This window comes from Macaca nemestrina, chromosome 11 (genome assembly GCF_043159975.1).
Source record: "Macaca nemestrina isolate mMacNem1 chromosome 11, mMacNem.hap1, whole genome shotgun sequence".
NCBI lineage: Eukaryota > Metazoa > Chordata > Mammalia > Primates > Cercopithecidae > Macaca > Macaca nemestrina.
In genome coordinates, this window is record NC_092135.1 from 60822398 (window position 1) to 60843916 (window position 21519).

The window sequence follows — 21519 nt, forward strand, 5'->3', positions numbered from 1 at the left end:
GTTGGATTGCAAATACGCTGGGCAGAATAATAATTTGATATCCCTTCTGATTCATATTCTTTATGCATTTTTTTCAGCATTTATTTAGGGAAGTGAGGATAAGCATCTGTTAGAAATAGTTTACTTGTTTGTTTTTCACCTGGAGGGATGAACTAAAGAAGTGAGAGTGAAATTAGTCTAATAATAACAATCTTTATAAGGAGAGCAATGATAACAAACAATATTTTCTTCCGTTCTTAGTACCAATGGCTTTGCACTGTTTGAATCTCTCTTCAAGAGAATTCCCTGCAGAAAGCATAATTGGCTGAGTTTTCAGTGCACTTTTAATCCTCCATTACAGCCACACCATGGTCATGCTTCCCTTAGGCTGCTTACAGCAATGACTGACAATGGCAGAACTACCAGAGCCAGTCATTTTTGACTGACATGGAACTCCTCTAGGAATACATTTTCTAAAGACTCCTCATTATTTTAGCCTAGATTTTCAATTCCAATTCAGTCTGAAGCTCTCCTGATGCACTCCTCTTTTCTTCCCTCTCTCCTTTTATAGGTGTCAAGCCTGTACTCAGAAAATGGGAAAAGAAATAATTTGAATTCACATGGAATGGACAAAAATATTCATTTTACAGTTTTGCTTGAGAGTTATATAAACTCTCTGGTTATCTTTCATAATATAGTTTGAAGAGATCTGTACCTTTTGGACATTCTGACGAATGTGGCATTTTTTTGATAATCACTGACATCATCATTTCACTTAGGACATCATGGTGATCAAGGCAGAATGAGCATGAAGAGTTTAGAACATGGGAGGACTTGGTAAGACACATGTATTAAATAAGTGGAGATTAAGCCCTAGGAAAGTTGAGAGATTCAGAGACCTTCCATTTGGTTAAAAATGTTAGAGGATCCATGGTTGAGGGCATGTCAGGTTACTCCCTCCAAAGTAAAAGACAAATTGCTGCATCTTACATCCTCTATTACAGAGAAAGAAGCACAGAACCTGCTAGGTCTCTTCAAGTTATGGAGTCAACACATTTCAACCCTAGGAATACTGCTCCGGCCTCCATACTGTGTGATATGGAAGGCTACCAGTGTTGAGTAGGGTCTTGAGCAGGAAAGGGCAGCACAGGAGGCCCAGATCGTCTCTTGGGCCATAATATCTGGAAGATCCTATAATACTGGAAATAAGTATGGGAAAAGATTCAGTGTGGAATTTATGACAAGCCCAAGTTACTAGCAATGCAGACTTCTGAGATGCTGAAGCAAAGCCATGCCATTCACAGTGAATGATGTTGCATTTTTTTCAATAAATGGCTCCTGGCATGTTGCCGGGTCCTCATAGGAGAGGAAATGCTTGACCACTGACTCTGTACAAAATGACTGTGTGTCTATGTCTAGAACTTCCCTTAAATGAGATGGCCTTTGCTGGACCCATCAAACCACAAAGGTGAACAGGCCCATCAGCAGTCCATCAGAAGATGGAAATGTACATCAGATTTGAGCTTGAGGAGGATCAGAGCAAGTAAGCTGCATGAGCAGATGGTCCAACGTATGTATCACTCACCAAGGTGCACAAGAGTCCATCCTCCAGCTCACTCACATGGTCCTATGGAGAAGGGAAAAGCATCTCAAATGGCAAGCTGAGAGACTATGAAGGAGCCCAAGCCTGGTTTACTAATGAGTCAACATGGCATATGGTGCCAGCTTAACATGAATGGTAGCTGCAGTACCACCACTTTCAGGAATGACTTTGAAAAGCAGTGGGGATGGAGGTAGTCAGCTTGGGCTACCATAATAAAATACCATAGACTGGGTGGCTTAAACCACAGAGAATGTTTGCATTTATTATTTATTTATGTTCTCTTAGTTCTTTAGGCTGGAAGTCCGAGATCCCTGTAATAATATCGTTGGGTTCTGATAGGGCCCTGTTCCTAACAGGCAGATGGCCACCTTCTCATTGCACACTCCCACAGCCTTTCGTTGGTCTGTATGCTTGGAGAAAGAGAGAGAGAGAGAGAGAGCTCTTTCTCGTTCTCTTCCTCTTCTTATAAGGCCAACAATCCTATTGAATTAGGACCTTGCCCCGATGACTTCATTTAACTTAAGTTACCTCCTAAAAGCCCTATCTCCAAATACAGTCACATTGAAGCTTAGGGCTTCAACATATGAATTTGCAGAGGGAGAGGCCACAATTCAGTCCGTAGCAGGTGATAAGGAGAAATACATGTGGAACCCAGCTGATCCTAATTATAACTGAAATGGACATATGCGGCAACATTGGCTTGGGAAGTTAGGGATGTCTAACTTTAAAACCAATTGATTCTAAAGTAAATAAAACATGAAACTAATATATTAATGTCTGATGAAAGATGACTGTTTTTAGATTGGGTCTTGTTCTGTAACCCAGGCTGGAGTACCACGGAGCTCACTGTAGCTTTGAACTCCCGGGCTCAGGTGATCTTCTCATCTCAGCCTCCCAAGTAGCAAGGACTACTGGTGTGCACCACCACTCCTGGCTAATTTATTGTTATTGTTACTATTATTACTGTAGAGATAGGGTCTCACTATGTTGCCCAGTTTGACCTTGAACCCCTGGCCTAACGTGACCCTCCTGTGTTGGCCTCCAAAAGTGCAAAGATTACAGGTATGAGCCACCATTTCTGGCCTGAAATATGATTTTTTAGGGTTACTCCTACTGGGAATATATTTATACCCCATTACCTACCAAGTTACAGTATTGTTATACTACCATTTTAAGTTAGGTTTGCAATAAATGTCTTATTTATGTTTTTATTGAATTGAATTAAACTTAGTAGAGATTCAATGATGGGCCTTCATCTTGTCCACTGCTGAGGAATAAGAACTCTAGTACCTCAGAGGTTCCTTTTTTTTTTTGTTTTCAGGGTTAGGTAAAATGCCATACTTTTCTAGAGAATGGGCATAGTAAATTTTAAAAAATCATCAGTCTACAAATCACCTTTAATATGTTGTACTTGTAGTTGTTTCCTCATAGCCTTAAGCAGATGACCCCAGATGCCCCTCAGGCATCACACAGTGAACATATACATTTGAAGATTACGATCTCTTTCTGGAGGCAGACGTTCCTGCAAAGGGGGATGCTGGGAATATAGCATGGTGAATCACACCGTGTCACAAAGCCAAAAAACAGAATCCATCCAATTATGGGTCTCCTCGCAGGTCTTCAGCACTTATCTGAAACACAAGGGCATTTCCTGCTCACTGGAGTTTGGGCAGTATTGATTTTTTTCTTCTAAAATGTTTATTGATTTAGAAATTTTCACAGCATAAAGCATTAATGTGTGGGTTGAGTATGTCTTGTCTCTAAAATTATCAAATTCTTAAAAGCCACAACTATTAAAAATATAGATGCAGTAAATATGATATACTTGTCATAGCAAAGGATGATGGGGAAACTCAAAGATATTTTGAATAAAATAAATTACAAAAGTTCAATTTCCTTCAGAGGAATAAATAGCTATTACAGTTAATGCAAAGCATACAAGGTTTACATTTACTCAATTGTGCTTTGAGAGGGAAGAAATCTGTTATAGATAAAAAGTTATCAATTTCTAAATTCATGACATTAGCCCTTGTGAATGTTAAGCAAATCATCAGAAATTCTGAACTTATTCTGAGAGAAGAACAGCATTATGTAGCAGATCCAAGTGGTCCACAAATTGAGGTTTGCAAGAATATCTTATTTCTTTATTTTCTTTAACCTAGTTAAAGTCAGTACAGGTCGATGAAGAACCCTCATTTAGTTGTCCTGCTGGGAAACTTCAATTATTTTTGGTGTCTTCCCTTCTCCAGAAAGTAATGTAAAATACCACAGGTCTCATACAGCGCATTTGGGGGCAGCCTCTCTGGTTTTCTACTCATGCCAGTTATCCTGGGGATGCCCATTTGTTCTGGCCAGCAGCATCTCTTGAAGTCCTTACAATCCGCTGTTCCAGTAGAAAGCACGGAGGTGAACATTCGTCCTTTCTGCCTTGAATGGAATGGCAAATAATAAAGAAATTTCACCTATTGTGGCCCCAATGTGTGGTGGCAAAAAAGACAGACATGTGAACAATGTAGAAAGATGAGGCACACATGTGTCTTGCTTTCTGTCTGTAAAGGTGGGAAATGAAAGGTGTGAAAAACAGAATAGGAGAAACACCATTGAATGAGTGCAGGACTAGAAATCATTGACACTGGTGAGTGGCCTATTTTCCTGGGAAGGCCACAAACTAGGCATAGTCCAACACAGTCACATCTATTACGATGTGGCAGTATTGCACAGCACTGCCACAAGGAAATGCCTAGAAAAATCTTTCGAGATGCTTCTGGGTTCCAAGTCCTATGTGAAGCGTGAGGAATCCAGGTGTTCCTGTGTTCTTTGGTTGAAGAGCTCAGAGAATCTGAGAAAGCTGGTGAGTCTGCAGAGGCCTGGATGAGGACAAAGCAGCCACCAAGTGTGAGGACTTTCTGACCAAGGACGAGTGGTGCTTAGAAGACTTTAATGGCTGAATGAAGGCCAATCTCACCTCAGCAATCACCAGTCCAGAGAGTAGCCCAGACTAACCACACCACAGCATTTTCCACGGAGCATCCAAAGGCACAAAGTGAATTAAAGGCCCAGCCTTCGTTCTCCACTTTCTTCAGCTACAACGTCAGCTGAAGATTTTATCTAAAATCGACCTAGGAAAGCAGTAGGGAGAAAAAAGGAAAAATCTTCAATATTTGTTTTGACCTGAAACAAAATAGACTAAACTATCAAATTGAAATGAGTTTACCAGACTGAACTACATTTATGTATAATTTTTTTCCGGATTGGATGAATGTATATGTAATATGGTGATGGGATGCTCCTAAGGCAGGTTAAATAAATTAGCAGAAATGAGCAAGGTATTTTTCTGGGCAATCAGACTATAAAGTATAAATTTGTGATCTTGTCAACAATAACATAAAACTCTAGGATGAAGCAATGACCTTTAGTGACCAATATAAGGCCAACTTATCAATATATAATTTGTTTGTTTGTGGTGCTTTCTCCTCTCTTGACAATCCCTTACTAAAGAGAATGATTTACCTCCTTCTTTTAATGTAATTTGTACTAATCAGGAGCTTTTCTAGTAATGGATAAAAATGTCACCCATTCCAGGAGTACTCACATTTAGTAGTGAACATCTTAGATGCGGAATGCCTGTAAGCCAGAGAAATGAATGTTTAATTTACTGAAAGAAACTATGAGCACTTGGCTAGCAACAGTAAAAATTACTGACACTTATAGAGCATTCAGTACGTTCCATGAACTGAACTAAAAGCTTCATGTCATTGTTTTTGATAGGTTTGTGAGTTTTTAACAGCAAGGTTGGAATAAGATACTTGGAATAGAAGATCATCCTGTTATATTCAATTTATACCACTTGGTGGTGATGAACTGCAGTGCAGTCTTCTGTGCTTTAGGTAGCCTTATTTGTGCCAAGTTTGCATAAAGGACCAGTTTGTGACTATGTGCTATGCTCTCCAGCCACCTGGTTAGCTAAAGGGCAAAGAAAAATGGGTGTGATGAAAGCTTTTGTCGAGTATAAATACAAATATTTCTTCCAATTCTTTCAAACTTCGTTCAAGAAAAAAGATGTTGGACATTTAAGGAGATAATTTTATTCAGGCTATTGTGATAGAGAAAATGTTCATTAATAAAGAAAGTTTACGGAGAGTCAGGTAAACAAGAAAATCATTATCAAGTCTGATGGGAGTACTGAAGAACAAAGATGACTCAAATCTGAGTCACTGAAGAAAGATAGGAGGTTAAGGAGAGTGTTTTTTTGTTTTTGCTTTTGTTTTTGTTTTTGTTTTTGTTTGAATATGAGAGAGAAAGAATGTCCTTTGTGGTTAGGTTAGCCATTTATTGAAACAAAATAGTGAGGAGATTTCAGAAAAGAAAATGGTAGAAGGATTTCTTAACTGTCTTAACAGTCTTCTAGGAGTGCATGGCTCACATAAAGATTAACATCGCCACTTCCTGCATACTAATGAAACAAAGCTATGGGGGAAAATAGTATTATAACACAGTATACATTTATAGCAATTTTCTTAATGTTCTTGAAATCCTGATTAATCTGCTCGAGCAACAGTAAATTATGTCATTAACAAGATTTTTGTCTTTCTAGCAGAATATGAAAGAAATTCAAATGGCATTTGTGACACACGGAATTCCTACTGTCATAGAGCATTTGTTGATTTTAAGAGTAAACTAGAAGTATAGTAAAAGAGTATAGTATAATATAAATAAGAACAAGGATCTAAAAGAGAATGGAGACTCAAATTTGAGAAAAGATAAATTAAAATTAAAAGGAAGAAATAAAGGTGGAGAATGGGGCAAGCCCACTTCCAAAAATGTTTCCCTTTATTTAGTTCTATACTCTATTGTATTAAGTAATCTTCATTGAACCATTGAACCGTTTGCAACTTCATTCCTAAATGTGCGAAAGAAAGAAAGAAAGAAAGAAAGAAAGAAAGAAAGAAAGAAAGAAAGAAAGAAAGAAAGAAAGAAAGAAAGAAAAAAGGATATGTGTTAGTATACTTTCTGGAGAGTGAAAGGGAAAACACATTGCATCTTAATTCTCTTTTTAAACTTAAAAAAATTGCAAACCACCTGCCTTATTGTATAGACATTTTGTCAACTGACATCGTTGTCACTTTTCAAATTTTTAGTGCAGGATTTCTTACAAATGATATTCTGGCCCTCTTCCTAATTACACAAATGCAAACACCTGCCCTTATACTGAAGCTAATTAGCAATTAGCAAAACAATTAAATTAGTTTGGCTTCCCTACTGTGTTCATAAAATTCTTCAAAGACAGCACAAATGTTTAATTACTGACAGTAAGCCAATACTGTGTATCTTCCTAGAGGTGATGATCCACCACAATGACTCTATTGCTTGAGACAACATAATCAAATGAGGAGACCTCACATCTCACTGCACCTTTCCTGTCTTGTCTCCTTTCCAAACTTTTCTAAATGAAGTCTTAAACTCAAGCCTGACATTCATTTATTCCACGTTTTTTCTTCTCCCTAAAATTGTCCATACCTGTTCAGCCTGTAATAGTAACTTATTTTTTTCTTTATTAGCATAAAGCATAATGCTTTGAATGAACAATGCAAACTTGGGCAAATTAGAGAAATGTTTCAAGATTCAGTTTGCCTATTTATAAATTGGGGAAATAGTAATTATTGCATATGGTTATTGTGAAAATAAGTAAAGTAACATATAAAAGTTGACTCAGAGTGATGATATGTGGACATGCAGCAATGTCACTTTCCTTGACTTGTCCTTTCTTATTTCTGTTTCTTTCCTTTTAGGATACCTTAGGTTTTAAGACCCAGTCTTAAAAGAACCTTAAAATTGTGTGTATCTTTTACATTGTCAAGAATTCTAATGGTTGAGGTTATATTTCATTGTTTCTGCACTGAGGATTGATCATCAATCAGTGCCATGATTATCCCACTCTCTGCCATAACTGCCAACGTCAATGTCAAAGTCATCACCACCACTATTCTTTGAGAGCCCACTACTGGGGACTTCAAGATTCCCAAGGTTATTTAAGATGCTTTATCTGCATCATATATTGTATTTTTATGCCATGCTTTTTCATCTCTTATTCTACTTGTTGCCTCCTATCATTTTCTGAAAATTACACTTTCATAGCCGTAAAAGGCAGGGAGAGCAATTTAGGCTGTAAGTTGCTACAGTTTCTACCTACTGATGCCAACTCACAAATGCTAAGAATGAACTTCAGTCTTCCACACTGTGGTCCTTTGTATATATTGAGTATAACATGGCTTTATTAAGACAGTGCATTTATACTGATTGCTGCTGTACCAGTGGGAGAAATTATGACTGGTACAATGCCCAACACATCCTTAAGTACTGATATATTATTATTTACCACTCTGGTCCTTTTGCATACACTGATTTCCCCCTAGTTTTTCTCATTATAACAGCATTAGCATTTTCCCCAGTGGGCTTGCTTTCACCCAATATGTTTCAATGCAAATGTCGCTCCTCAGAAACACCTGCCCTAAATGCTTTATAAAGTAGTCTCCCCCAATTTTTCTTCCTCTCACCTCCTTGGTTGTTACCTACATAACACTTACCATAATCTCTATTTGTCTTGCTTGTTTGTTAATATGTTTGTTCACTCATTTAATTGATTATGGTTTTTCTTCTAAATTGGGGTTTATGCTCCATGAGGGCAGAAACTTGTTTCTTAGTGTCACCCCAAAATTACAGCCTGGGGAAACAAGGACTGGGAAGTAAGTAGTTTATGTGAGACATGATAGCAATCACAAATGAGAGAGTGGGATAAGTGAGACAGGGAAGAGGGCAAATCCAATTAATCTATCTGTTAAAGAGGAAGTTCTGATTGGTCAATTGGGGCTCAATTGCCCTGATGAGCTTTTGAGAAACAGAATGTAGAAAGTACTGTCAGTTCTGCTATAATAGCGCATATATGTTTCTAAAAACAATTACTGCTATACAAAATCATGCCGTAGAAACCACAAGGCTTGTGGAAGAAATGGAGTTGGGGTACAACACTAAAAAATGGTATCAGTCACACATAAAAAAGATACAATCCTTAAAAAATGGTAGCATAGTTTCACATGTGATAAATGGTTAAGAAATGCATAACATCTATAATAAATATAGTGCTTTATATTGAAAAACGTTTGGCATTTGCACATGGAAGGGCATTTTGGAAGGGTTGTAGTTGGTGAATTATTGCAAAGTGGTGAAAGAAGAGTTAGGTGAAAGTTGATGGATAGCTGTTAATGGCAGGGTTGGCTAAGTGTGGCTCACAACATGTGAAGTGCCCTAAGGTCACTGGTAGATGTTGAGGTGTGTGCAGATGTGCATTTTGGTGTTTTTATATGGCTTAGGCCAGCTATATGCTGTTTTCTGTATTTATCTAAATCAGAGATGATCAATCTTTTCCTTAAATGATCAGATAGTAAATATTTTGGGTATTGCAGGACATATGGAACCTGCACATAAAAAAAAGCCAAAAAAAAAAAATGGATGTGTCTGTTCTCCAATAAAACCTTCTTTACAAGGCAGTGAGCCAGAGTTTCCCAACCCCTAAGTTAATGTTTTTTATGGAAGAAATCATGCATAATCAAACACAAAATTTGGGTCATATTTAAATTTTTTTCTTAATATCTCTATTGTTTTGAAACTAATACATCTATTCAAAACAAGCATTATAGCAGAACTGACTGTACCTCAGAATTTTCTGAGTCAGGGGATTTATGCTAAGAATGCCAAATTTCCAACACTGCTAGACTGCCCATTGAGTGAGACAAACAGCTTCATGAGTCCTGAAGAAAGCCTAAAGTTTAGACTGGGAAGCAAAAGTACTTGAGTGGAAAGCTATCAGCCTGCATAGAAATTGTCCTCCATTGTCACTGGCTGAGGATATAAGGGATGTGGCATCACCAGCATCTGCTCCACTTGTTTGTCTTATTTTCTGCTGCGTCTTCAGTTCCTGGAATGCATTAGGCATTTAAAACAAATGCACCTGTGCAAACAGGCCCACTCTCCAAGGCAACCCAGAATGAAACTATCCTGGTCCATTCTTAGTTGAGACTTTTATCTCATTTGATCGGATACAGTACTAGCCCCCAGAATGCTTCCTTTTCATGGTTGCAATATTGCAGAGTCTTTATAGTTTTTCCAGTATCTCTTGGTCTTCATATATGTTACCAAGACTTCTTTTACTCAGACTACCAATTTGATATACTTTACTTCTAACAACATACATTTTCAAGTGCAATAATCACATGATCATACATTTCCAGCTCTCTAACAAAATATATTCTATACTAATTTTACTTTATTTAGTAAACTTTCCTGCCAAAGGATTTTCCATCTGGTCAAGACTGGTGAGCAATGGCTCTGACCTATAGGTGGTAATATGTTTTTCACAGTGAGAGCAACTGATACTCCAAAAGAAATATGGTTATTATTAGAATGTTGCTTAAAAAGTGTTCTTATGGATAGGATTGTATACCTCCAAAATGTATATGTTGAAACTTTAATCCCCAATGTGACTTTATTTGGAGATAAGGAATTTATGGAGGAAAGTTAAATGAAATCATAAGGATGGAACCTATATTAGTCAGGGCTCTCTAGAGGGTCAGATCTAATAGGATATATATACAGGAGAGTTTATTAAGTAGTATTAACTCATTACAAGGTCCCTCAATAGGTCATCTTCAAGCTGAGGAGCAAAGAAGCCAGTCCAAGTCCCAAAGCCGAAGAACTTGGAGTCCCATGTTAGAGGGCAGGAAGCATCCATCATGGGAGAAAGATGTAGGCTGGGAGGCTAAGCCAGTCTAGCCTTTTCACATTTTTTCTGCCTGCTTTATATTCTAGCCACACTAGCAGCTGATACGATGGTACCTATCTAGATTAAGGGTGGGTCTGCCTTTCCCAGCTCACTGACTCAAATGCTAATCTCCTTTAGCAACACCCTCGCAGACACATCCAAGATCAATACTTTGCATCCTTCAATCCAAACAAGTTGACATTCGGTTGACACTTTGGAACTAACTAGGTGATGGCCAGAGCCTGAAAGAGTTTTCAGTTGCATGCTAGAAAAATCCTGGATTGTCTCAAAGGGATGATTGTTAGAATTCTAAATTTTAAAGGGGATTCTAATGAGGGCTCGGGAAGAAAAGAGGAGAGCTGTAGAGAAAGTTATATCATGTTAGAGGACATATATACCATGACAAACAGAAGGTTGGTAGAAATGTGAATTTTTTTTTTTTTTTTTTTTTTTTTGAGATGGAGTCTCGCTGTGTCGCCCAGGCTGGGGTGCAGTGGCGCGATCTCCACTCACTGCAAGCTCCGCCTCCTGGGTTCACGCCATTCTCCTGCCTCAGCCTCCGAGTAGCTGGGACTACAGGCGCCCGCCACCACGCCCGGCTAGTTTTTTGTATTTTTAGTAGAGACGGGGTTTCACCATGTTAGCCAGGGATGGTCTCGATCTCCTGACCTCGTGATCCACCCACCTCGGCCTCCCAAAGTGCTGGGATTACAGGCTTGAGCCACCGCGCCCGGCCAAAATGTGAATATTAAAGATGCTTTTGGTGCAGTCTCAGATGGAAATGAGGAACTTGTTATTGGAAACCGGAGGAAAGGTGATCTGTCTGATAAAGTGATAAAGAACTTGGCTGAATAATGTTCTAGCGCACTTGTGCGTGATAACACTGGATATTTATCAGATGAGATTTCTAAGCAAAGTGTTGAAGTTGTGGCCTGGTCTCTCTTACTCATTATAGTAAAGTGCAAGAGAAGAGATATAAATTGAAAGAATTGTTAAGTAAAACTAAACCAAAACTCAAAGATTTGAACATTTTCAGCTTACCCATATTGCAAAACATAACAAAAAGCATTTCCTGGAGAGAACACAAAGAGCAGCCCTGGAAATCCCTCCATAGAAAGATTACTTGTGCATTTGATCAGCAATCTCAGCTGAAACAAGAAATAGAAATGAGATTATACCAACAGAAACACTGCCAGAATAAAAGGGACAGAGAAAATGTGATGGGATGAAAGAAAGGTTTCAGACTTCTGAGATTCTACAGGATAAAACAATAGAGCTATCCAATATCATCCTCCAGGAGAAGAAAAGAATGACCTTGAAGGCAATTCAGAGATGTCAGGCCTGGCACTCCCACCATAGGCACAAGGACAAGGTTGTTTCCTCTCTCATTTCACTGGGCTAAGATGCTACCACCCAGTGCCTCTGGGACAGGGCCACCCCATGGAACTGAAAGGCAGGTCAGGATGCAGAGCCAAGGGAGAGAATTGTCACCCAGGGCCATACAAGTGATATTGCTGCCCCAGTGGGCCCTGGGGGCAGAGTGTCCAATCAAAGAGGATTATTCTGAAGCTGTAATAGTTAATACAATTTTTCTTGCTAGGTTTTGAACTTGCTTTGGATCCATTACCCTTTTCTTCCTTTCAATTTCTCCCTTTTGGAACAGCAATGTCTAAACGATGTCTGTCCTAGCATTATATTTTGGAAGCACATATCTTGTCTGGTTTCAAAGGTTCAGAACTGGAAAGGAAATTCGCCTGAGGGTGATTCATGCCTTGAGTCTCACTCATTCCTGATTTAAATATTTAAACGAGACTTTGGACTTGAAATTGACACTGGAGTGGGTTAAGACCTTGGGGGCTCTTGGACACAGTGAATGTAGTTTGTATCTGAGAAAAACATAAATTTTAGGGGGCCAGAGGGCAGAATGTCATGGACTAAATTGTGTCTCTCAAAATATATATGTTGAAGTCTTAACCTGTGAATGTGACTATATTTGGAGATAGGACCTTTAAGGAGGTAGGTAGTGTTACATAAAGTCATAAGGGTGGGTCCCTAATCAAACAGGTTGGTGTCCTTAGAAGATGAAGGAAAAAACACACCACATCTGTGTGTGTGTGTGCATTTGTTTGTGTTTATGTGTATGTGTGTATACTTGTGCACTCTAAGAAAATGCATGAGAGGACATAGCAAGAAGGCAGCCATCTGCAAGCCAGTAAGGACACAGCCAGAAACCAGCCCTGCTGATACCTTGATCTTTGACTGTAGCAACCTTAATGATGAAAAAACACATTTCTGTTGTCCAAGTCACCCAGTCTGTGGAATATTGTACAGCAGTCTAAGTAGATTAATGCAGGAGCATTTATCATCAGGGAGAAAAAAACAGCTAATGAAAGATTTCTAAAACAACAAAACATTCTTCATATTAGGAATTGTCAGTAGCAACTATAAATCCAAGCAAAATAATTCAATAAACATTTATTAAGCCCTGAATCTGGCAGACTTTGCTGGCTGTTTGATCAATAGTTATTGCCTATCCCCACCCCCGACCAATTTTGCTTTATTCCTAGCATAATAGGTCTCCGAGAGGGCAAGAGACAGAATTAGGAAAAAATCATATAAACATTTCAAAATGTTTGTTTGAGTTGATTTTATCATGTAGGTTTTAGCAAGGGACTACACGACAGAGAGAAACTTAACCTAAAGAAGTTTGATCTGACAGGAGAAAGGACAGAAAATGCAGTATTGAGAAACGAGTTTTGTCTGTAATAGGCCATCTAAGTAGACAGAGCCCCTTTATATCACACTTCCCAAGGTTTCTAAAACAATTTCTCTATCCCCAATATGTAGCTAGTGCCTTCAGAGAATTAGGATATAAATGATTCTGCAGAAAATATAATTGTTGAGAGACCTAAGTCTAGTATAGGGTCCTTTCTTTAGGCATTCTCCACCAAACAATGAACAAATTTGATTAAGAGTAAAATCTGATTAATGGCCAATTATTTATTGGATTCAAGGTAGAGTGCATTAAACAAAAGGTTAGATGTGGGAAGAACATCAAATTCAGTGTAGTCAAGATCTCGGTGATAGTTATTAGTCCAGTAAATAAGTATTATAAAAGCCTGCTAGATTTTTCAGGGGACTCTATTGATATAAAGAAACTTAATAGCTTGGCAATAACTTAAGAATGCTCAATCCTAAGACCACCAACTTAATTCCAACAGGAAATGGACTACTCAAGCAGTGGAAACATAGGAAGGGCCCATCTTCCTTGTGGTCATGAAACACAATAGAGCTCTTTCTTGAAAGCAAAACTATTATCTTCTATATCAGATAGGAAATAAGTTGATTCTACCATCAGATAGGCAAGGACTCTTAGTTATTTCTACTTAGCACTGAATACATGCTATGGAAAAGAGATTGCTGCATTTCCTATTCTGCTCTTATTCAAGCAGGTATCTTTCTTAAGGGAATTATATTTCTGTTACTCCATTTTATATTATGTGTTTTGGAGGTGGATAACACCAGAGAAAAACGTGTCTCCTCCAACTGAGAACACGGTGCTGGTCATAACTGCATCTTCTTGTATCAGGATTTGGCCTTTTGTACTTTCCTTGTGTTTTTGTCTATCAGGAAAAAAATTTAAAAACATTTTATTACACACTAGCACCAAGTCTGTTACTTAAGAAAAAGGAATTGCTTTTTACGGTAGGGAGATCCTTTTTCTAAAATCGTGGTTTAAATAGGCAACATAAAAATTAAGTATTTTAAAGTATACAATTCCATGGCATTTAGTACATTTGCAATGCTGTGAAATCATCAGCACTATCTAGTTCCAAAAATTCTTATTACCCCAGAAGGAAACCCCATACCTATTATACCACCATGCCACACTGCCCCCTCCCCATGCTCTGGCAACTACTAGTCTACTTTCTGTTTCTGTAGATAGGATGATTCAGAATATATCAGAATTTCCTTTTGTTGGGTTATTTCCCCCTAAGATCCATGCAGAAAGGGAAACAAAAAGTTTAATAAAATAGTAAAAATAAAGTCAATTTTAGAACCAAGACCTATTGACCAATGCAAAATAATCAGATTCATTATATGTTTTACATCAGAGCTATCCAATATATGAAACTAAACAGATTTTGTATGGTATTAGTTTTTCTCTTCCCAGCCAATGTCATTATTAAAGTATTTTTTAGGAAATTTCCCATATTCAAGTTCCTACTTTGTCTCATTTTTCTTTGTATAAAGATACATAATTATAAATAGAAATTCACAAAATATCATTTACCTAGGGCCAGAGACAGTCACTGACCTGTTTGATTCTGCCTAATGATCAGTCAATACTGAATAGTCTGAAAGTTCCCATTGAAAAAAAAAAAAAAACTATCAGGTCTTTTAAAAGATTCTGTAGTTCAAAAAAGAATGACTTATTTAAAGACATAGAAGTGTATATTCATTAAAACAGCTATTTTTAAAAAAGAATAAGAAAACACATTAGAAACACAATATTTGTGCTCTCAATAAGGTTCAAAAGAGACTACCTATTTGAGTTACACACAAGTAGTCATAAATATGGGGTTATTTGACCTTATGGGGAATTTTAAGTGAATTTAAAACATAATTGTCATATTTTTTTAAATTGAGACTGTGAATGCTGCAGAAAATCAAATTGCTAAGGAAATAGATCTAAAGGAATTTCCTCAAATTCAAAGGGATAGAAAGAAAAAAAATTAAAAATAAAGGAACAAAATTAGAACCTTAACTTAGATTCAGGATAATGTGACCTACCAAAATAGAAATTTCAAAGAAGAAATAGTAGCATAAAACGCTTTTATCTAAGATAAATTCAGTCTAAAAATTGAGAGTTGAAGGTCTTTGAAGCAAAGTTAATAAAAAGAGAATCATATGTATCCTGGTGAATTTTGGAAGATTAAAGATGGGCAGTCTTGTGAGCACCTCTGCCTGGAAACTTCCAGTCCACCCACTTTGCTACTGTCAATATTCCTGGCCTTTCCCATCCCTTAGCTCTCAATTTCCATCATATTACTTTGGAGAGCCTTATGTGGCAACTTTAAAGTCCCTTCTGATATTTTCTATCATAGCACAATGGTTGTTATAATTAGAACGTTTTTGTAAGTTTCATTTATATACGTATTTGGTTTTTTGTGCTGACTTCTTCACTACATCTTTTCCCACTAAACTGTGTATCCTCAGGATCATGTCTACTTTGCTTTAGCCTATTGCCTAATACTGTGCTCAGTTAACTATTTGTAAAACCATACTTTTATTAAATGAAACAAGACGGAAAACAGGTTTATATTTGTGGATTAAATTAACAAAAGAAGGAAATACAGTATTAGGCAAAAAACGACACTCAGGTCTTCCATAAGAATGAGAAAGAAGTTATTAGTTTATTACTTATTTTTATGATTTTATGATAATCATAGTAATACTTATAATTTCTATCAACTGAATGTTGCTTATAGTGTGCCAAGGAGTGCACATATAAACTAATTTAATTCTCACAGCCAGTCGATAGGTAATGTTATAATTCCTGCTTTGCAGGTAAGCTAACTGAGAAACAGAGAGGTTAGAAAACTTGCCTAAAGTCACATATTTGGGAGGTATTGAAACAAGGGTTTTATCTTAGTCTTCATATTTCATAGTATAATATTGGTTTATAAATATCATGGAAAAAGTTTAAAGAAAGCATTTATGTAATTAAAAAGCACATGACTAACTGAAAGAACTTCAGAAGTTAATAAGAAAATAAAAATAAGACACGTAGAAAAGGAGGACGAAAACATAAAATGAGAGAGACACATGGCAAAATTAAATAGTACAGCTTTAAACAATGGATTTCATTCTTCAATTCATTCAATGACTGTTAGTGAGTACCTAGTATATGCTAGGCAATATTCTGGATCCTGAGTGTAGAGATGTTAATGAAACACCAAAAAACTATTAGAACTAATAAATTCAGTAAAGTTAAAGGATACAGAATCAACATACAAAAGTCAGTTGCATTTCTATACACTAACAATGCGCTATTCAATAAAACTGATAATTTCATTTACGATAGCATAAAAAAAAAACAGAAATAAATCCAAGGAGATGAAATATCTGTACACTGAGAACTATAAAAAACTGATGAAAGAAATTAAAGACACAAATAAATGCACAGATTCTCACATTCACAGACTGGAAGAATTAATAAATGATCTATAGTTTCAATTCAGTCCCTATCAAAATTTCAGTGACTGTTTTTCAGAAAAAAGCAATTCTAGAATTCATATGAAACCTCAAAATCACTGAAGAGCTAAAGCAGCCTCGAGCAAAAAGAACAAAGCTGGAGATATCACACTTCCTGATTTCAAAAAATATTACAAACCTATACTAATCAAAATAGTATGGTACTGCCATAAAAGCAGACACATAGACAAATGAAACAGAATAGAGAGTTCAGCAATAAATCCACACATATATGGTTAACTAATTATCCACAAAGATGCCAAAAATACACAACAGGACAAGAATAGCCTTTTCAATAAATAGCGTTGGGAAAACTGGATATCCACATGCAAAAATAAAAATAAAAATTAGGCCGGGCGCAGTGGCTTATGGTTGTAATTCCAGCACTTTGGGAGGCTGAGGTGGGTGGATCACCATGTCAGGAGTTCGAGACCAGCCTAGCCAATACAGTGAAACCCCGTCTCTACTAAAAATACAAAAATCAGCTAGGCATTATCGCAGGTGCCTGTAATCCGAGCTACTCAGGAGGCTGAGGCAGGAGAATCACTTTAACCCGGGAGGCAGAGGTTGCAGTGAGCCGAGATCACGCTGCTGCACTCTAGCTTGGGTGACAGAGCCTTGGTGATGGAGCAAGACTCCATCTCAAAAAAAAAAAAAAAAAAAAAAAAAAATTAAACTGGACCCTTCTTTTAAGTCAGACATAAAAGTAAACTAAAAATGTATTAACGACATAATCTTAAAACCAGAACTGTGAAACTGCCAGAAGAAGAATATAGAAGATAAAGTCTTTGACATTGGTCTTGGCTATGATTTTTGGGGTTTTATACCAAAAGTACAGGCAAGAAAAGTAAAAATAAACAAGTGGGGCTTCAAACTAAAACATTTTTGCACAGAAAAGGAAATAACAATAAAAAAGGCAGCCTACGTAATGAGAGTAAATATTTTAATTATATATCTGATAAGTATTAATACCCAAAATACATAAAGAACTCAACTCAATTGCAAAATGAGTAACCCAATTAAAAAATGAGCAAAGGACCAACATAGACAGTTTTCAAAAATAGACATACAAGTGGCCAACCTGTAATAAAAAGATGCTCAACAAGACTAATCACCAGAGAAATCCAAACCAAAACCACAGTGAAGTATCACCTCACATGTTAGAATGGTTATCATCAGAAAGTCAAAAGACAATAAGTGTTGCCAAGGATGTGGAGAAATTGGAACCCTTGAACACTGTTGTTGGGAATGCAAACTGGTACATCCTTTATGGAAAACAGTATGGAAGTTCTCCCAAAATTAAAAATAGAACCACCATATGATTGAGGAATCTCACTTCTGGGTATGTACCTAAAGGAAATAAAATCACTGTTTCAAAATAATATCTGCACTTTCACATTCATTGCAGCATTATTTACAGTAGCCAAGATACGAAAACAACCTAAATGTTCATTGACAGAAGAATGGATAAAGAAAATGTGGTATATAGACACAGTGGAATATTATTCAGACTTAAAGAAGAAAGAAATCTTGCCATTTGGAAAAATACTGATGAACCTTGAAGACTGTATGCTAGATAAGTAACCCTGACACAGAGAGACAAATACTACATAATCTCACTTATATGTGGAATCTAAAAAAAAAAGTTGAACTCATAGCAACGGGGGTAGAATTGTTGTTACCAAGGGTTGGGGGATAGCAGAATGGGAGAGATACTGGCCAAAGGGCACAAAATACATACTGGAGACCTAGTGTACTCCATGATAACTATAGTTAATAATCATGTATACAGGCATACCTTATTTTATTGCAATTCGTTTTATTGTGCATCACAGAATACTATAATTTTTGTAAATTGAAGTAATATCAGTCAAGTCTATTGGCACCATTTTTCCAATAGCATGTGCTCCACTTTGTGTCTCCATGCCACATTTTGGTAATTCTCACAATACTTTGCATTGTTTTATTATATCTGTTACGGTGATCTGTTATCAGTGATCTTTGATGTTATTATTGTAGTTGTTCTGGGGCACCACAAGCTGCACCCATATGAGACAACAAACTTAGTCAATAATGTTGCATGTGCTCTGACTGCTTCACCCACTAGCTGTTCCCTCATCTCTTTCCCTCTCCTCAAGCCTCTCAATTTTCTGAGACACAACACTATTGAAATTAGGCCAATTAATAACCCTACAAAGGCCTCTAAGTGTTCAAGTGAAAGGAAGACATCTCTCACTTTAAATCAAAAGTTAGAAATGATAAAGCTTGGTGAGAAGCCCTGTCATAAGCAGAGATAGGCCAAAAGTGAGGCCTCTTGCACTAAACAATTAGGCAAGTTGTGAATGCAAAGGAGTTCCTGAAGGGAATTAAAAGTGCTACCTCAGTGAACACAAGCGTAATATGAGATCAGAACAGGCTTGTTGCTGGTATGGAGAAAGTTTGAGTGGTCTGGATAGAAGATCAAACCAGCTATAATATTCCCTTAAGCTAAAGTCTAATCCAAACCAGCCCTAACTCTCCTCAATTCTGTGAAGGCTGAGAGAAATAAGGAAGTTGCAGAAGAAAAGACTGAAGCAAGCAAAAGTTTATTCATGAAGCTTAAAAAAGGAAGGTGTCTATATAACATAAAAGTGCAGCAAGTACTTACGTAGAAGCTATAGCAAATTATCAAAAAAATCTATCTAAGTTCATCAATGAAGGTGGCTACACTAAAGATATTTTCAATGTAGACAGAACAGCCTTATATTAGAAGAAGATGCCATCTAGGGTTTTAATAGCTAGAGATAAGTCAATGACCTAGCTTTAAAGCTTTAGACAAGAGGACAGGCTGATCCACTTGTTGGGGCTAATACAGCTGGTAACTTTAAGTTGAAGCCAGTGCTCATTTACCATTCCAAAAATCCTAGGGCCCTTAAGAGTTATGCTAAATATACTCTGCCTGTGCTCTGAAAATAGAAGAGCAAATGGATAACAGTGCATCTGTTAACAGCATGGTTTACTGAATATTTTAAGTCGATTGTTGAGATATACTACTTAGAAAATAATTCCTTTCAAAAATAGTACTGCTTACTGGCAACACACCTAGTCACTCAAGATCTCTGATGGAGATGTACAAGGAGATCAACTCTGTTTTTATGCCTGTTTACACAATGTCATTTCTGCAGCTCATATATAAGAGTAATTTTGACTTTGAAGTTTTATTATTTAATAAATACATTTCACAAGACCATAGCTTCCATAAGATAGTGATTCCTCTGATAAATCTGGGCAAAATAAATGGAAAACTTTCGGGAAAGGGTTCACCATCTAGATGCCATTAAGAATATTCATAATTCATGGGAGGAGGTAAAAATATCAATATTAACAGGAGTTTGAAAGAAGATGATTCCAGTAGTCACAGATGACTTCGAGTGGTTAAAGACTTCAGTAGAAGAAATAACTGCAGATGTAATTAAAAATAGAAAGAGAGCTAGAATTAGGAGTAAAGCCTGAGGATATGACAGAATTGCTTCAACCTCATAATAAAACTTGAATGGATGAGAAGTTGCTTCTTATGGATGAGCAAAGAAAATCTTTTCTTGAGATGGACTCTGCTCCTGGTGAAGATGCTGTGAACTTGTTGCAATGACAATAAAGAATATAGAATATTACATTAACTTAGCCGATAAAGCAGTGATAGAGTTCAAAAGGATTGATTTTGAAACAAATTATACTGTGGGTAAAATGGTATCAAACAGCAGAAACAGAAATCTTTCATGAGAGGAAATGTCAGTAGACTTAACAAACTTCACTGCTGTCAAATTTTAAGGAATTGTCACAGTGACTTCATCCTTCGGCAACCACCACTCTGGTCAGTTAGTAGACATCAACATCAAGGGATGTTGATCAAGACCCTACATAAGCTGCCAAAAGATAGTGGTTCCTCTATATTATTTCTCAAATGATTAATAAAATTTGCCATTTGAGTTGATGATTATTTTATTGGAAAGTTATTAATTATAAATCAGTTTCTTTTAAAGATAAAAGTCTACAGGTTTTCTATTTCTTTTTTTTTTAGCTTTGGCAGTCTATACTTGTCAAAAGGATTTATACATTTCATGTAAGCAGCCAAACTTATTGCCATGAAATTGTTCATAACATTGACGTATTATTATTTAATGGCTGCTGTGATATCCACAATTTTATTCCTACTATTGGTAATTTGTTTTTCTCGCTTATGATGAATCTAGCCAGATATTTATCAATTTATTGATCATTTCAATAAACCAGATTTTACATTCATTGATTTTCTCTACTTTTTTGGTTTTCAACTTTTTACATTTGATTGATTTCTATTTGTATAATTATCCCCTTCCTTCTACTTATTTTGCATTTAGCTTGAGTTTTTAAAAATTTCTTTAAAGTTTAAATAACTGCTTTGAGACTTTTTCCTTTTCTAAAATGACGATTTAATTTAATGCTATAAAATTATCTGAAAGCAATGCAGATAATTTACGTGACTCAAATTTTGGTATGTGATATTTTCATTTTCATTATAATTTGCCTCGTGAGTTCTTTTTCAACTGTGGATTTTTTCAAAATGTTTTCTTTAATTTCCAAATATTTAGAAAATTTCCAGGTATCTTTATTTTATTTAATTTACTTCTGATTTGTTCAAATTCATACTTTGTATAAATTCAACCTGCAAAGTACCTTGAGCATCCCAAAAAAATTGTTTTCATGACCCTTGTTATTGACTGGTATGCTTTTGCTTTTACCGAACCACTTCCACCGCTTGCTAGCTGTTGCTTTGATTGTGCTTTCTCTTCAGGATTATGCTAGTAAAGCCATATTTCATCTCCTGTTACAATTCCTCTGAGAAATC